This window comes from Hyperoodon ampullatus, assembly GCF_949752795.1.
Source record: "Hyperoodon ampullatus genome assembly, chromosome: 5".
In the NCBI taxonomy this organism is placed as follows: Eukaryota; Metazoa; Chordata; class Mammalia; order Artiodactyla; family Ziphiidae; genus Hyperoodon; species Hyperoodon ampullatus.
Genome location: NC_136918.1, coordinates 107,120,555 through 107,140,213, shown reverse-complemented (window position 1 = coordinate 107,140,213; position 19,659 = coordinate 107,120,555).

Sequence of the window (19,659 nt, the reverse complement as noted above, 5' to 3'; positions counted from 1 at the left end):
GATGACTGTTTGGCTGCTTTTTCCTCCTGGGAAAATGTCCAGATCAGGACCCAGAGTCCTGAGACAATTTAGATTTCCACTGAAATGCCAGTAGAGAAAAGAAAAACTATAGAAGCCTGAGCTACACTAACTGATATTTATAGAATATTACACCTCCAAACAGCAGAAAATACATTCTCAATTGCACATAGAATATGCACTAAGAATGGGCAATAAATCAAGTCTCAATAAGTTTCAAAGAATCAAAGTCATACAGAATATGTTCTCTGACCATGTTGATATTAAATTAGAAATCAGTGACAGAAAGATACCTGGAAAATCTTCAAATATCAGAAATTAAGCACTCACTTCCAAATAAATCATAAGTTTATAGAATAAATCACAACAAATATTTAAATAATATTATTAAATAATAATTGAATAATATTAAATAATATTTAAATAATCAACAGCTAAAATTGATTTTTTGATAAGGTTAATAAAATAGTAAAATCTTTAGGAAGTTTAGTAATGCAAAAAGAAAAAAAAGAGAGAGGCGAAAAAACACAAAGTATCAGTATCCTGATAAGAGAGCGAACGTTGTTATAGATGATATTGACATTTAAAAGATTATAACAAGGGCTTCCCTGGTGGCGCAGTGGTTGAGAATCCGCCTGCCGATGCAGGGGACATGGGTTCGTGCCCCGGTCTGGGAAGATCCCACATGCCGCGGAGCGGCTAGGCCCGTGAGCCATGGCCGCTGAGGCTGCGCGTCCGGAGCCTGTGCTCCGCAACGGGAGAGGCCACAACAGTGAGAGGCCCGCGTACCGAAAAAAAAATAATAATAATAAAAAAAAAATAAAAGATTATAACAACATTATGCCAATAATGCCAAATTGACAACTTAGGTATGATAAGCATATTCCTAGGAAATCACAACTTGCCAGATCTGAATCAAGAAATAGAATATCTGATTAGCCCTATACCTGTTATTGAAAATTTTTAATAAAAAAATCTCACAAAGAAAATTTCAGACATAGATAGCTTCACCGAAGAAGTCTATGAAGCATTTAAGGAAGATTAATACCACACCATGCAAAGCTTTTGAGAAACTAGAAGAGGAAACACTTACCAACTTTCATTTTTCAAGTCCATATAACCCTGAAACAAAAATCAAAGGTATTACTAGCAAAGAAAATTACAGACTGATATCTCTTATGAACATAAGAAAATATTAGTAAATCCCATCCAACAATACAGAAAAAGGATAATACCCCATGACCAAATAGGCTTTATCCAGGATTATAAAATATTTCACACACAAAATATCAATCAATGTAATTTGTTACCTATTTAAAAAATAGATACAGAAAGTAACGTATGACAAAAGTCAACACTGATTCATGATAAAAGTTATCAGCAAACTAAGAAGAGAATATTCCAATCTAAAAGCAGGTAGCGAGAGCCGGAGGAAGATGGCGGAAGAGTAAGACGCGGAGATCACCTTCCTCTCCACAGATACACCAGAAATTCATCTACACGTGGAACAACTCCAACAGAACACCTACTGAACGCTGACAGAAGACCTCAGACCCCCCAAAAGGCAAGAAACTCCCCACATACCTGGGTAGGTCAAAAGAAAAAAAGAATAAACAGAGACAATAGGATATGGACGGGACCTGCACCAGTGGGAGGGAGCCGTGAAGGAGGGAAGGTTTCTACACACTACAAGCCCCTTCGAGGGCGGAGACTGCAGGTGGCGGAGGGGGAAAGCTTCGGAGTAGCGGAGGAGAGCACAACAACAGGGGTGTGGAGGGCAAAGCAGAGAGATTTTGGCACAGAGGATCGGTGCCCTCAGGCACACACCAGCCCGAGAGACTTGTCTGCTCGGCCGCCAGGGCGGGCGGGGCTGGGAGCTGAGGCTCGGGTATCGGCTTTCAGTCGGAGCGCAGGGAGAGGACTGGGGCTGGCGGCAGGAAGAGAGCCTGAAGGGGTTAGTACTAGCCCGGAGAGAGTCCGGGGAAAGGGTCTGGAGCTACCGGAGAGGCAAGAGACTTTTTTCCCTTATGTTGCCTGGTGCGCGAGGAGAGGGCATTCCCCTCCCTCCCCTCTGCCTGAGTGAGCCAGAGCCCCCGAATCAGCGGCTCCTTTAAACCCGTCCTGTCTGAGCGAAGAACGGACGCCCTCCGGCGACCTACGCGCAGAGGCGGGGCCAGGTCCAAGGCTGAGACCCGGGAGCTGTGAGAGCAGAGACAGGGAAATCTCTCTGTGCAGCCTCCGAGGCAGCGGATTAAAGCTCCACGGTCCATTTGATGTGCCCTGCGTCTGTGGAGTGCATGAATGGACAGCGAATCATCCCAAATTGAGGAAGTGGACCTTGAGGACAAGATTTAAGACTTTCCCCCCCTTTTTTTTTCCTCTTTTTACAACGAATTATCTCAAATTAAGGAGGTGGATTTAGCAAGATTTCAGACTTTTCGCCCTTTTCCTCTTTTTACAACGAATTATCCCAAATCGAGGAGGTGGACTTGGAGAGCAAGATTTTTGATTTTTCCCCCTGCTCTCTTTTTGTGAATGTGTATGTGTAATCTTCTGTATAAGATTCTCTCTGTATAGCTTTGCTTCCACCATATGTCCCAGGGTTCTTTCGGTCCGTGTTTTTTTTCAATAATTACTTTTTAATTTTAATAACGCTACTATATTTCATACTTTATTCTATTTTACTTTACCTGCTCTTTCTTTTTTTCCTCCCTTCCCTTCCTCCCTCCCTCCCTCCGCTCCTCCTTTCCTTCTTTCTTTTTCTTTCCTCCATCCCTCCCTCCCTCCCACCCTTCTTCTTTCCACTTTCTTTTTCTTTCCTTCCTCCCTCCCTCCCTCCCTCCTGTCTTTCTTTCTTTCTTTCCTTCCTCCCTCCCTCCCTCTCTTCTTCCATTCACTCTTCCTTTTGCTTTCATTCCTCCCTCCCTCCTTCCTTTCTTTCCTTTCTTTCCATCCTTCCTCCCTCCCTCCTTTCTTTCTTTCTTCCTTCCTTCCTTCCTTACTTCCCTTCTTCCTTTCTTTCAATCTCTCTTTCTTTCTTCTACTAATTATTTCTTTCTACTTTTTCTCACTGTTATTCTGAGCCGGGTGGATGAAAGGCTCTTGGTGCTGCAGCCAGGAGTTAGTGCTGTGCCTCTGAAGTGGGAGAGCCAACTTCAGGACACGGGTCCACAAGAGACCTCCCAGCTCCACATAATATCAAGCAGCGAAAATCTCCCAGGGATCTCCATCTCAACACCAGCACCCAGCTTCAGTCAACGACCAGCAAGCTACAGTGCTGGTCACCCTATGCCAAGCAACTAGCAAGGCAGGAACACAGCCCCACCCATTAGCAGAGAGGATACCTAAAAACATAATAAGGCCACAGGCACCCCAAAACACACCACCAGACGTGGACCTGTCCACCAGAAAGACAAGATCGAGCTTCAACCACCAGAACACAGGCATTAGTCCCCCCCACCAGGAAGCCTACACAACCTACTGAAACAACCTTAGCCACGGGGGACAGACACCAAAAACAACGGGAACTATGAATCTGCAGCCTGCAAAAAGGAGACCCCAAACACAGTAACATAAGCAAAATGAGAAAGCAGAAAAACACACAGCAGGTGAAGGAGCAAGATAAAAACCTACCAGACCTAACAAATGAAGAGGTAATAGGCAGTCTACCTGAAAAAGAATTCAGAATAATGATAGTAAAGCTGATCCAAGATTCTATTTCCCAGATCCAAAATCTTGGAAATAGAATAGACAATATGCAAGAAACAGTTAACAAGGACCTAGAAGAACTAAAGATGAATCAAGCATCGATTAAAAACACAATAAATGAAATGAAAAATACTCTAGATGGGATCAATAGCAGAATAACTGAGGCAGAAGAACGGATAAATGAGGTGGAAGATAAAATAGTGGAAATAACTGATGCAGAGAAAAATAAAGAAAAAAGAATGAAAAGAACAGAGGGCAGTCTCAGAGACCTCTGGGACAACATTAAACGCACCAACATTCGAATTATAGGGGTTCCAGAAGAAGAAGAGAAAAAGAAAGGGACTGAGAAAATATTTGAAGAGATTATAGTTGAAAACTTCCCTAATATGGGAAAGGAAATAGTTAATCAAGTCCAGGAGGCACAGAGAGTCCCATACAGAATAAATCCAAGAAAAAATACGCCAAGACACATATTAATCAAACTGTCAAAAATTAAACACAAAGAAATCATATTAAAAGCAGCAAGGGAAAAACAACAAATAACACACAAGGGAATCCCCATCAGGTTAACAGCTGATCTCTCAGCAGAAACTCTACAAGCCAGAAGGGAGTGGCAGGACATAATTAAAGTGATGAAGGAGAGAAACCTGCAACCAAGATTACTCTACCCAGCAAGGATCTCATTCAGATTTGATGGAGAAATTAAAACCTTTACAGACAAGCAAAAGCTCAGAGAGTTCAGCACCACCAAACCAGCTTTACAACAAATGCTAAAGGAACTTCTTTAGGCAAGAAACACAACAGAAGGACTATACCTACAATAACGAACCCAAAGCCATTAAGGAAATGGGAATAGGAACATACATATCAATAATTACCTTAAATGTAAATGGACTAAATGCTCCCACCAAAAGACACAGAGTGGCTGAATGGATACAAAAACAAGACCCATATATATGCTGTCTACAAGAGACCCACTTCAGACCTAGAGACACATACAGATTGAAAGTAAGGGGATGGAAAAAGATATTCCATGCAAATGGAAACCAAAAGAAAGCTGGAGTAGCAATTCTTATATCAGACAAAATAGACTTTAAAATAAAGACTATTAGAAGAGACAAAGAAGGACACTACATAACGATAAAGGGATCGATCCAAGAAGAAGATATAACAATTGTAAATATTTATGCACCCAACATAGGAGCACCTCAATACATAAGGCAAATACTAACAGCCATAAAAGGGGAAATCGACAGTAACACAATCATAGTAGGGGACTTTAACACCCCACTTTCACCAATGGACAGATCATCCAAAATGAAAATAAATAAGGAAACACGAGCTTTAAATGATACATTAAACAAGATGGACTTAATTGATATTTATAGGACATTCCACCCAAAAACAACAGAATACACATTTTTCTCAAGTGCTCATGGAACATTCTCGAGGATAGATCATATCTTGGGTCACAAATCAAGCCTTGGTAAATTTAAGAAAATTGAAATTGTATCAAGTATCTTTTCCGACCACAATGCTATGAGACTAGACATCAATTACAGGAAAAGATCTGTAAAAAATACAAACACATGGAGGCTAAACAATACACTACTCAATAATGAAGTGATCACTGAAGAAATCAAAGAGGAAATTAAGAAATACTTAGAAACAAATGACAATGGAGACACGACGACCCAAAACCTATGGGACGCAGCAAAAGCAGTTCTAAGGGGGAAGTTTATAGCAATACAATCCCACCTTAAGAAACAGGAAACATTTCGAGTAAACAACCTGACCCTGCACCTAAAGCAATTAGAGAAAGAAGAACAAAAAACCCCCAAAGTTAGCAGAAGGAAAGAAATCATAAAGATCAGATCAGAAATAAATGAAAAAGAAATGAAGGAAACCATAGCAAAGATCAACCAAACTAAAAGCTGGTTCTTTGAGAAGATAAACAAAATTGACAAACCATTAGCCAGACTCATCAAGAAAAGAAGGGAGAAGACTCAAATCAGTAGAATTAGAAATGAAAAAGGAGAAGTAACAACTGACACTGCAGAAATACAAAAGATCATGAGAGATTACTATAAGCAACTCTATGCCAATAAAATGGACAACCTGGAAGAAATGGACAAATTCTTAGAAATGCACAACCTACCAAGACTGACTCAGGAAGAAATAGAAAATATGAATAGACCAATCACAAGCACTGAAATTGAAACTGTGATTAAAAATCTTCCATCAAACAAAAGCCCAGGACCAGATGGCTTCACAGGCGAATTCTATCAAGCATGTAGAGAAGAGCTAACACCCATCCTTCTCAAACTCTTCCAAACAATATCAGAGGAAGGAACACTCCCAAACTCATTCTACGAGGCCACCATCACCTTGATACCAAAACCAGACAAGGATGTCACAAAGAAAGAAAACTACAGGCCAATATCACTGATGAACATAGATGCAAAAATCCTCAACAAAATACTAGCAAACAGAATCCAACAGCACATTAAAAGGATCATACACCATGATCAAGTGGGGTTTATTCCAGGAATGCAAGGATTCTTCAATATACGCAAATCAATCAATGTGATACACCATATTAACAAGTTGAAGGAGAAAAACCATATGATCATCTCAATAGATGCAGAGAAAGCTTTCGACAAAATTCAACACCCATTTATGATAAAAACCCTGCAGAAAGTAGGCATAGAGGGAACTTTCCTCAACATAATAAAGGCCATATATGACAAACACACAGCCAACATTGTCCTCAATGGTGAAAAACTGAAACCATTTCCACTAAGATCAGGAACAAGACAAGGCTGCCCACTCTCACCACTCTTATTCAACCTAGTTTTGGAAGTTTTAGCCACAGCAATCAGAGAAGAAAAGGAAATAAAAGGAATCCAAATTGGAAAAGAAGAAGTAAAGCTGTCACTGTTTGCAGATGACATGATACTATACATAGAGAATCCTAAAGATGCTACGGAAAAACTACTAGAGCTAATCAATGAATTTGGTAAAGTAGCAGGATACAAAATTAATGCACAGAAATCTCTGGCATTCCTGTACACTAATGATGAAAAATCTGAAAATGAAATCAAGAAAACACTCCCATTTACCATTGCAACAAAAAGAATAAAATATCTAGGAATAAACCTACCTAAGGAGACAAAAGACCTGTATGCAGAAAATTATAAGACACTGATGAAAGAAATTAAAGATGATATAAATAGATGGAGAGATATACCTTGCTCCTGGATTGGAAGAATCAATATTGTGAAAATGACTCTACTACCCAAAGCAATCTACAGATTCAATGCAATCCCTATCAAACTACCACTGGCATTTTTCACAGAACTAGAACAAAAAATTTCAAAATTTGTTTGGAAAAACAAAAGACCCCGAATGGCCAAAGCAATCTTGAGAACGAAAAACGGAGCTGGAGGAATCAGGCTGCCTGACTTCAGACTATACTACAAAGCTACAGTAATTAAGACAGTGTGGTACTGGCATAAAAACAGAAAGATAGATCAGTGGATCAGGATAGAAAGCCCAGAGATAAACCCACGCACATATGGCCAACTTATCTTTGATAAAGGAGGCAGGAATGTACAGTGGAGAAAGGACAGTCTCTTCAGTAAGTGGTGCTGGGAAAACTGGACAGGGACATGTAAAAGTATGAGATTAGATCATTCCCTAACACCATACACAAAAATAAGCTCAAAATGGATTAAAGACCTAAATGTAAGGCCAGACACTATCAAACTCTTAGAGGAAAACATAGGCAGAAAACTCTATGACATAAATCACAGCAAGATCCTTTTGGACCCACCTCCTAGAGAAATGGAAATAAAAACAAAGATAAACAAATGGGACCTAATGAAACTTCAAAGCTTTTGCACAGCAAAGGAAACCATAAACAAGACCAAAAGACAACCCTCAGAATGGGAGAAAATATTTGCAAATGAAGCAACTGACAAAGGATTAATCTCCAAAATTTATAAACAGCTCATGCAGCTTAATAGCAAAAAAGCAAAAAAACAAACAACCCAATCCAAAAATGGGCAGAAGACTTAAATAGGCATTTCTCCAAAGAAGATATACAGACTGCCAACAAACACATGAAAGAATGCTCAACATCATTAATCATTAGAGAAATGCAAATCAAAACTACAATGAGATATCATCTCACACCAGTCAGAATGGCCATCATCAAGAAATCTAGAAACAATAAATGCTGGAGAGGGTGTGGAGAAAAGGGAACACTCTTGCACTGATGGTGGGAATGTGAATTGGTACAGCCACTATGGAGAACAGTATGGAGGTTCCTTAAAAAACTAAAAATAGAACTACCATATGACCCAGCAATCCCACTACTAGGCATATACCCTGAGAAAACCATAATTCAAAAAGAGACATGTACCAAAATGTTCATTGCAGCTCTATTCACAATAGCCCGGAGCTGGAAACAACCTAAGTGTCCATCATCGGATGAATGGATAAAGAAGATGTGGCACATATATACAATGGAATATTACTCAGCCATAAAAAGAAACGAAACTGAGCTATTTGTAATGAGGTGGATAGACCTTGAGTCTGTCATACAGAGTGAAGTAAGTCAGAAAGAGAAAGACAAATACCGTATGCTAACACATATATATGGAATTTAAAAAAAAAAAAAATGTCATGAAGAACCTAGGGGTAAAACGGGAATAAAGACACAGACCTACTTGAGAATGGACTTGAGGATATGGGGAAGGGGAAGGGTAAGCTGTGACAAAGGGAAAGAGAGGCATGGACATATATACACTACCAAACGTAAGGTAGATAGATAGTGGGAAGCAGCCGCAGAGCACAGGGAGATCAGCTCGGTGCTTTGTGACCGCCTGGAGGGGTGGGATGGGGAGGGTGGGAGGGAGGGAGATGCATGAGGGAGGGGATGTGGGAACAGATGTATATGTATGACTGATTCACTTTGTTATAAAGCAGAAACTAATAAAAAAAAAAAAAGACATAGGCATAGAGAATGGACTTGAGGACATGGCGGGGGAGGGGCAAGCTGGGGTGAAGTGAGAGTAGCATCAACGTATATACACTACCAAATGTAAAACAGATAGCTAGTGGGAAGCAGCAGCATAGCACAGGGAGATCAGCTCCATGCTTTGCAATGACCTAGAGGGGTGGGATAGGGAGGGTGGGAGGGAGGCTCAAGAGGGAGGGGATATGGGGATATATGCATGCATATGGCTGATTCACTCTGTTGTACAACAGAAATTAGCACAGCATTGTGAAGCAATTATACTCCAATAAAGATGTATTAAAAAATAAAAAATAATAAAAAATAAAAGCAGGTAGCTGTAACAACCTATGGTTCACATCATACTTAATGAGGAAATACTGAACACTCTGTCCATCTTAATCTTGAGAATAAGAACGTCTTCTTTCAATATTTCTATTCAACTTTGCACTGCAGCAGTGGAAGTGGGATTACATCTGTCCAAACACTTCTGAAAGGAGTGGTATTCACCAGACAGCCACTGTTATGATTACTTGTAGCCATAATGTTCTATAGGGAATATAGTAATTTTGTTTAGAGAGTTTCTAAGAAAACTTAACCTGGATTTATTTCATGCAGGTGAATCATGGTGTCTGGTGATGAAAAAAGTGTACTTTCTCTGGAATCCATTTAATGGTAAATGAACCACAAGTTTAATACTTCCCATTATTACACGCCTGGATCAATAAGCCTTTGCAAATGACATCAAGATTATTAACTATAACAGCACACAAAGGGAACAGCATAAAACTTTATAATCTCAATTAATTTGATTTGAAATTCTACCCGGTGGATGCAAGATGATAATTCAAAACATGTGCTTAGTGTATAAAAATTGGGGGAGATATAACAGGATATTTTATGATATCAGTGGAGTTTTATTCATCATAATTTTGCAAAATATTGTAGAAAGTTATATAGAAATCTACGAATCAGTGTGGCAATTATTTATTTTGCAATAGCTGAAAATTTCCCAGTGATACTCTAGTAGGGGTCTAAATGGATAGAAGGAATTTTAATAGCATTATTTCTCAGTCAAAAGAAGGGGTAAACACTATACACCAAAAATAGCCAATAAATACTCATTGTAGTGCATTTAAATAAAATTTGAAGTATAATTTGAGCTGCAAAATATTGTGCTAATGAATTGAAAAGTGTTGAACCGCTTAATTTTGTGAATGTACTTGCCCAGTCTGACTAGGTACATTCATTCATTTTTCCCTTGAGCAATTTGAGAAACAACCATATGCTTGGTACTGTGTTTGGTAATGAAAACTGGAAATAGAAAAGTAGATAAAACATGGATCCTCTCTTATCCAGCATAAGAAATAGATGAGAAAATTGGGAAATTTGTATAATACCATCATGTGGTGACTGTTGCAGATAACATGCCCAGATGTTTCAGGGTATACAACATTGATTAAATTATGACTTGAAGAGGCAGTAGCAGTGTTACCAAGGGATTCTTTCTTACTAGCTTGTTTTAAAGTCAGGGTTGCACAGAAAACCAGGAGTTTGCTATGTGAGAAAGAGACAGAGAGCATTCCAGGTTGGGGGGAAAAAAGCATCCGGAGGTATATTAGATGATGCTTTGCTTGTCTGGGAAATGTTGGAAGGCTGAGTATTGCGAGCCCAAGTTTTACCTTGTAGAAAGCAGGTGGAAGGCTGGAGCAATGGCAAAGGAGACACAAAGCTTGAAACAGAGCTGCAGCAGGTTGCAAATGACATTAAAGCTTAGGCCTAAATGGGAGTTTATGTCAGAGACAAGCAACAGGGAAGAGCTATTTTAAAATTAGGAAGTTATGTGATGAATTATGTCTTTAGGACAACCCTCTTGTGGCAATTTGTCAGATGTATTTGACTAGTGAGAGACTTGTAGGGATGTAGCCAGTCAGGAAGCTGAAGCAGTATTTCAAGTGAGAATGAGGACCTGGACTTACACAGAGATAATGGCAGCATCTAAAACGAAATTCTATCCTATCACTTTGTATGGGCACTGTTAACTTTTTACATATATCTTGTTTCTTTGTAGGTGCATTACATAAGAATGTTTTTAACATCCACAATCCTTCTACACTGTTTCTGTGTCTTCGTTATTTTCTTTATTAATTCCCCTCTTTCCCTTCCCCTCCAAGCTAAGCACTCATCCTTTATGAGATGGAAGTGCTAAAATGATTGCACTTGATTCTCCATGTGTGCAACTTAATGGTTTAAAACAACACAATTTTAATGGGAGATACTGGAATTTCTTCAGCATGTGCTCAAGCACTTTTTAGAGATAACAACCCCTAATAATGCCAATCTTCCTCCCATCCTCTTTCTATTTCATTTTGGTGAAGGGAGAAAATGATATAATACAAGGTTTATGATTTTTCTCAGTCAGAAATATAATTTTATGCTCTTGCAAAAACAGTAGGATGCATGTATATATTTGAGTGGGGAGCTGATGCTTGCCACTGATCATTTTACCAACAGGGTAAAGGAATGAGATCAAAGGTCTAAAAATTAGATTTTTTTAATTTGCAGATTTTATAAATAACATGCACATCTTAAATTGCTACGGTCACTATTTTTTTAATTTTGCAAACCTTCATGTTTGGTAAAATAAAAGGTATAAAATGATGGTGGTGTTTGATAAAACAGGCTGGTTTATGACGAAATTTCAAGAACACAATACTGTGCTCAGAATTTCAATATTTCCCTAGCCTGTTCCTTTCAAATTCAAGAAGATTCTCCAATTGGCAAGGTCTGCTGTTTTCCAGGGAACCGCATTTAAGTCAGGTAGATCTGTTTATATGCTCAGAGAATGTACGATTCCTAGGGGTTTGTGCAGTCCTCTAGGTATAGGTGTGAAGGATCACAGAGAGAGAGGTGCATTCTCCCACTGAGGCTATGACAGTCTACTGTAACCTCCTACCTGAGAGAACTGGTTGGTTTTTGCAGCCTGGTGACAATGCTTAGCCTTCGCATATATATCATCTCAGTGAGAAAAGAGGTGACATCGTTCTCATCTACGCATCTTACCACTTAACAAAGTCCTGAGTATGGTAGACACTTAACAACAATTTCTTCAAACAAATTAGTCTAAACACCCAGGGTGCCTGATGCCTGAGCATTTTCCCTCTCTTCCCAGTCTCAAAGTTTTGTTAAGAGGGATGCCTGGAAGGAAGAATGAAATTCATAAATTTTTAAAAGGCAGTCTTTGAGGTGAGTGTAGAAGAATGCTGCTGGGCCTTGATGAACCTTTGCTTTGACTATTAGTCCTGCTGCAAACTCACTTTAAACTGTGGGCAAGTTTCCCAGCCTCTCTGAACCCCTTCCCATTAACTGTAATCAAAGTGGCTGATTCTTCCATCTCTTCAAGGACATGACATTGATCCTCTGAGTCTGTGAATTGTGATAATGGACAAAAGACAGGGAGACAGGGAATATTAGTTTTGTGCATGCACAGACACACACATGCACACACAACACAGAGGTGTCTACAGCCTCAGGACACTGTAAGCATTGGAATCACTAACTTTCTCCTAGTTCTCTTCCTCTACTTCTCCCCCACGTGAGACATGACTCTCTAAGAGGAATGTGCATGGATTGAGGTCATCACCCACAAAACAAGTGACACAAAACCAGCTCTAGCCAGAAGCATAAACTTCCATTTTCTTTGCTAGTTCTACATCATGATTTTTACTCTTCTGTCTGTTCATTTTATTTCATAATAAAGGTGAGACTGCTTGGGTTACTGAAGATATAATTTGGCCAAGTATAAACAGAGCTCCTAAAATTGTAGAACATGAGGATGATTACCCTGTCAACTGAAGTATTAGTGCAGGTTTGGGGACAACACGTAATCATGGTATTCTAGCAGCTGAATCTGCTCTTCTGTTCACAAGGAACAGCTAGTGGTGTTTAACTCCTTGTCAGCTTTGTTATATCAAAGTATATATACAGAGGTTTTTTCAATGATGTTATGAAGTTTCTTAATGTTACCAATATATTTTCACTTCATATTTTATCACGACTATAAAAGCTGCTCACGTGACAGTGACTATTTAAATCAAAAAGTTTTGCAGATAGAGAAGAGAAAAAGTACACAAAGATATGTGGCTAACAGTCTTAGATGCATTTCTAATATATATATATATATTTTTTTTTTACTGAAAAAGATAAGACAACTAGAAAATAACTCTTTGGTGATTTCAGAATTAAACCCAGCATATGCAAAACTGCGTAAGTATTCTGTGTCACACCTTCAAGTCATGATTTATAGTAGAATTCCTAGGCATTGACAGGCCATCTAAGAAATAGAAAGCTTTCTTGCAGTTTTCCAAAACTACCCAGGTTCAAAGTCACAGATATTTATGAAAACTAGAGATAGTAGAAGTCTAGTGTTCCCCTGTGTCCCAGGAAATCTCTGTAAAGAGGTGGTGTGTTCTGTGCTTCTCAAAATGTCATGTGTATTCAAAGTACCTGGGGATCTTATTAAAATGCAGATTTTGGTTCAGTAGCTCTGGGATGGGGCTTGAGAGTAGAGTTGTAATAAGCTCCCAGAGGAGGCCAGTGCTAATGGATACTGGAACATACTTCGAGTGGCAAAGGTGTAGACTCCTCTCTTTCTGGGTAACAGTAACTTGGCTTTCTTACTATACAAACCACATCAAAGATGAAGTTGTGGATCCTTGTTTTGGCCTGTGCTATGTCAACAGATTATCTAATTTTTCATCTCATATTATGCACAGTGCCTGGCATATGCTAGTATATATTTGCTGAATCTAGACCTTAAGATTTGGTATAAACAAGGGCTATTTTTTATGTAGCTATCACAACTATGATAAGAAAGAACTGTATTAAATAATGATAGTAAGAAATGTGAAGAAGTGTGGGATCATTTATAATCTCTAATGAAATACTACTTAAAGGTAAATAGTCACAAGACTTTTTAGTTTTCTTTTTTGATTAATACAGGTGTTAATTCATATATCATCACGAGAAGCAAACTGAGCTTTTGGAGTATGAGTGGGGAGACTTATTTAATTATAAACTTACTTTAAGTTTGTGTTAATCTGTGCTATACAAAATTACGGGGGTCATTTTCGGTGTCTTCATGTATAATTATTTTTAAATATCTTTTAAATAAATATATAAGATTAAATACCGCACTAATGTTACGAATGTGTCAACATATGGGCAAATACAGATTCCTAATTCTATTTTATTTTTTAAGAAACAAACACTAGTTTATAAAATACATTATACTCATCAAAAATTTTTTTCCAATATACTCTCATAATTACTAATAAGAAAACCCATAGGTCTTTTAGAAGTTAGGACATATTTTTTATATGTATAGATAATACGAGAATGGAGGCTATGTAGTTTTAATTTTTTAGTAAAAATGAGGCTAAACAGATATAGCAATAATATGAAAAGAAGAAAATACTGATATAATAGCTATTTATACATTTCCTGTAGTATTGACATTTAATAAGTTGAGACAAGATTTTTAAAAGTAAGCAAATTATTAAAATGTTCATTTCTTCATTGCATCAAAAGGAGCTACAATAAAATTAATTTTAAATTTGTTTTTAAATGAAAAATGCTAAACCCATTTAGATGGTTTATTTATATATTTATTTATTTAATTTTAAAAGGGCTTGATAAATTGACTTTAAGGTTCTGTGACTGCTTCTTTCATGAGCAGAGAATACTGTTTTCAAATTTTAGACTATGTAGATAATGGCTCCCTCTACTGTTCAAACTCTGTTGGTGATGTATATGTAAAGTTATTTGAATGAACCAAATTCCAAAACACTGAACAAAAACATCTGGCACTCATTAGAATAGTTGTTGATTAAATTAGCACTGCATCGTCATGGTCTGAAAACAAAAAGAACTGGATATGTAGTGATAATTTGATTCCTTGATTTATATGAAAATCTAATTCTCTTCCCTATCTCTTACAAACTAACTAGAAGAGTAAAGGTATTTCTAAAAATAATAAAGATATAGTGATCATTTAAAATGTTTATTAAATCACAGTAAAGTACTTTGTTTTTGCAGCAATTATACCCTTTTTTTAAGGTAAATGATATCATAGATTATCAGTTTTCTTTTCTCTGAAATTCCAGATGTTATCTAGATTGCCTCCAGTTCAATAACATTTATTTTGGACACAATGGAGTTTATCTTTCCAGCAAGATTATACATTTTCTGAATGGAAGGGATGTCTCATATTCCTAATTTTTTTTTTTTTTTTTTTTTTTTTTTTTTTTTTTGCGGTATGCGGGCCTCTCACTGTTGTGGCCTCTCCCATTGCGGAGCACAGGCTCCGGACGCACAGGCTCAGCGGCCATGGCTTACGGGCCCAGCCGCTCCGCGGCATGTGGGATCTTCCCGGACCGGGGCACGAACCCGTGTCTCCTGCATCGGCAGGCGGACTCTCAACCACTGCGCCACCAGGGAAGCCCTCATATTCCTAATTTAATGCTCAAAATTTTAGTCAATTCAATTACTTTTCTAACTTTTATCAAATTTAATACGACTGACTGAGGTTTTTTTGTTTTGTTTTGTTTTTTGTTTTTGTTTTTTATTTTACTTTCCAAATACCCCAAAAATTAACTTCAAACCAGAGAAAAGAGATACTGTTTCTTATCTAGGTGCTAATACTGAACAACATTTTAGATCATATATGGAGCATACTAAGGGAAATTTTAAAAATTTACTCTCATAGTACATCATCTTTTTCTTCTTTATTTAATACCGTTTATTTATAGTTTTCTCCCTTTTTTAAAATCTGGTTTGTCATAAAAAGCAGGAATTTTAAATGATTTTCAAAAATTAATAATTTGACAAATCTCAAGCTGTTGTTCTACAGCAGTAACAGTAATCAAATTCTTCTATGTTGGAGGAAAAAAAGCACAAACACGTGAAGTTATTGTCCCAGGAAAATTTACATAGTCATTACTTGGTAGATTGCCTCTTGACTGTCGAATCAGAGCTCATTCAACTAGAACCATTTCAGTGATGCCTTTTAAGGTTCATACGACCAAATTTTTGCTGGCGTCCTTCAACATCCCTCCACAAAAGATATTTCTATACTCAAATTCAGATTTTGAATTCTGCCTATCTTTGTGGAACTAATAATTTTCTTTTTGAATTACATTAATTTTTATTCTTTTTACTCTGTTATTTCTTAATCCATCAACAGTGGAGCTCTCAGAAGATTAATATACATAATTTACAACTGAATTACATCCTCAATACAATCTTATTGGAACCTTGTAGATTCAGGGTTCTTCCTTCTGCCTCAAATCTCTTAAAAATAGTATTACAGAAATGTTCATAATCTTCTCTTGCAAATAAAACATTGGTAACTACTTATGTGATCATATTACATTAACTACAAAGGATACATCATTGGTGTGAAAACAAGTCAAACATATAAAAATTATAAAAATTGCAAATTCTTTCATTCATAATAAAGATTTGCTCTTTTGAATATCACCTTAACAAAAGGATGTGAAAAAACTGTTTCTATGTATAGATTATAAATCTATTTACAATTGTAAAGCCTTTGAGCTTATCTAAATATAAATGAATTACCATAAACTATTCTCAAAGCAAAAAAAAAAAAGTATTATTGCAAGTGAAATAGGTCTCTAGAATTAGAATTTTTGGAGCAGGTAGCTAGTGGTATGAAAAAGTTTAACTGATGCTGAACATTTAACAAGAAAAGTGAATAATCCTACTTTTTCCTAAGCTTTTTCTGATGGAAGGGCAGGTTCAATAGCTAAAAATAGCCTTTAATTTTTAATTAAATGTGATCCTAAAAGACATGTGATTTAAAGACACCATAGGGCATGATTTAATAGCCCATTAATACTTGTCTGAATCTTATGTTTCAGTTTAGCACACATTAATGGAACTCAAAAAATATTTTTAGACTATATATCTATATATAATTTAACTGATATAATCTTAGTGTTGTTGAAGTCCCTTAGAGGTTATCTAATGTAAACTTTTTTTTTTTTTTTTTTTTTTTTTTTTTTGCGGTACGCGGGCCTCTCACTGCCGCGGTCCCTCTGGCCACGGAGCACAGGCTCCGGACGCGCAGGCCCGGCGGCCATGGCTCACGGGCCCAGCCGCTCCGCGGCACGTGGGATCCTCCCGGACCAGGGCACGAACCCATGTCCCCTGCATCGGCAGGCGGACCCCCAACCACTGCGCCACCAGGGAAGCCCCTATCTAATGTAAACTTTAGTTGGTGAATCAATTCTACTCCATTTATAAGAAATGGTTATCTAGGTTATGCCTGAACATTTTTAGTGATGACTAGTTTACAACTTTTTAAGATAGTACTGAAGAGATAAAACTTTAAGTAAGTTTATCTATATGTTACATAAAAAAAAATGCCTCCTTTTAACTTCTACCCACTGGTCCTCTTTTTGCCCCTTTGGAAGAGTTGGTAGTTTTATTCCATACTCATTCAACAATTTTTCATGCATGTATTCTCCAAATATTTTATTGTTCTCATTGCCTTTCTCTGAAAGTTTCTTAGTTTTTAATGTTTTCCTGGAAGTCCACAGTCAGGAATTGGGCAATTCTTCACTTCAGTTCATACAAATATAGAATACAGGGAAAAATGGATTCTTCATCATTATAAATACACTCTTAAATTTGATGTGTATATTTTGCATCATATCTGTATGCTCACATATATTTATAACACTTCTATAAATAAAAAATAAATAATGCCAGTAATTAGAACAGCTTATTGGTCATGCTTATAACATTTCACAAAAATTATGTGAAATGTGGGCTATAGAAACAAAGCTGCAGAAATTGTTAATTAATTATAAAATATATTGTTGTGGAATTATTAAAGAGGTTCATAGTTTCTTTTAATTAAAGATGAGGCTCCAGATACAGTCTGTCTCCAAGAAGAGTCATTTTTACCAGTCTATGTGCTTCATGCCATAGATACTGTAGAAACTATTGCTATGTGAAAATGTTTTCTCCCATAAAAATGTTTTATATAGTTATGTATGTAAATAAAGTAAGGGACAGGTGTATGATGATGATGAAGAAAGAAGAAATGGAATTATCTTTGAGATGTCAATTGCTTTTGCTTTGACATTTAATAATTCCATGTACATAAGAAATAAGATATTTACCCTTTAGCATTTTTAGTTTCAGAGATGGTAAGGATAAATCTGTTTCCTTCTGGGAAAAGTTTCAAGGTAGTTATAGAGTTTACAAAATAGTTATAGCCAAGAATTCTAAAGATTTCTTCTCAAATAGTATGAGGTGGTTGGCAAACTAATCATTTGATAGAGATTACAGCTTTTTCTATACAAAATGGGTTTTTAGATCTAAATTGCCACGGCTGCACTGTCTTTACTTATTACTCTGATTGTTTATAGATATTACTACTGCCCCTGGATGCAGAAATTTCAGGAAGACTGATAATAGCTTTACAATGAGTGGAAGGACATACAACTAGATCTTCTAGAAGATTATATATACTGTGGAATGCACTTTGCTCAATTGATTTTATCCTTAAACAATTGTTGTTGAACACAACTTCTTGAGTAAACAAGTGTCACAATCTACTCCTATTTTTTGTTCTATATTTACTCATTTTTATATCTAAAAAGAAGCTAAAGTTAATTGCTACCACATGAAATATCAAATTACAACTTTGCATGTGCCACTCCATGTGTAAATTGAAAAAGTTTTCCTGATATTTGGACATTAGTAGTAAAAATTAATTTTCAAGATAAGTTTCACAATTTTACTAGGTATTTCATCTTTCTAATTTAAGTGAATCTTGTTAGATTTCTCTTTTAGGAAACGCATACAATATCTACTTAAACAATATTGGTGATTATCAGTATCATTGCGATTTAAAAGTAATGTTCACAATTTTCAGTTTCTTATAATTACTTTTGAAAACTTATTGATTATGTGAAGCTTGCTTTACACATGTATGAAAAGTAACTGCTTCTCAAAATGGATCATAGACCTAAATGTAAAATGCAAAACTATAAAATTCTAAGAGGATAACATGGGAGAAAATCGAGATGACCTTGGATTTGACAATGACTTTTTAGTTACAACAACACAGGCATGACCTGTGAAAGAAATAATTAAGTTGGATTTCATTAAAATTAAAACATTCTGTTCTGTGAAAGATATCATCAAGAGAAGGAGAAAACAAGCCATACTCAGGGACAAAATATTTGCAAAAGACACTTCTGATAAAGAACTGTCATCCAAAATATATAAAGAACTCTTAAGATGCAACAATTAAAAAAGAATTGATTAAAAATAGACCAAACACCTTAACAGAGATTTCACCAAAGAAGATGAACAGATGGCAAATAAACATATAAAAAGATGCTTCAAATCTTAGTCATCAGGGAAATGTAAAATAAATCAAAATGAGGTACCATTATACACCTATTAGAATGTCCAAAATCCACAACTTTGAAAACACCAAATGCTAGTGAGCTTGAGGAGTAACAGGAACTCTCATTTCTGGTGGGAATGGAAAATGTTACAAACACTTTGGAAAACAGTTTGGTGGTTTGTTACAAACCAGTCATACTCTCCATATAATTTAGCAATTGCACTCCTTGGCATTTACCCAAAGGAGTTGAAAATTTATGGTCACACAAAACATGCACATGGATATTTATAGCAGATATATTCATAATTGCCAAAACTTGGAAGCAACCAACATGTCCAAAAGCAGGTGAATGGATAAACAACCTAAAGTACATGCAGACAATAGAATATTATTCAGTGCTGAAAATAATGAACTATCAAACCATGAAAAGACAGGAAGGAAGCTTTAATGCATATTACTAAGTTAA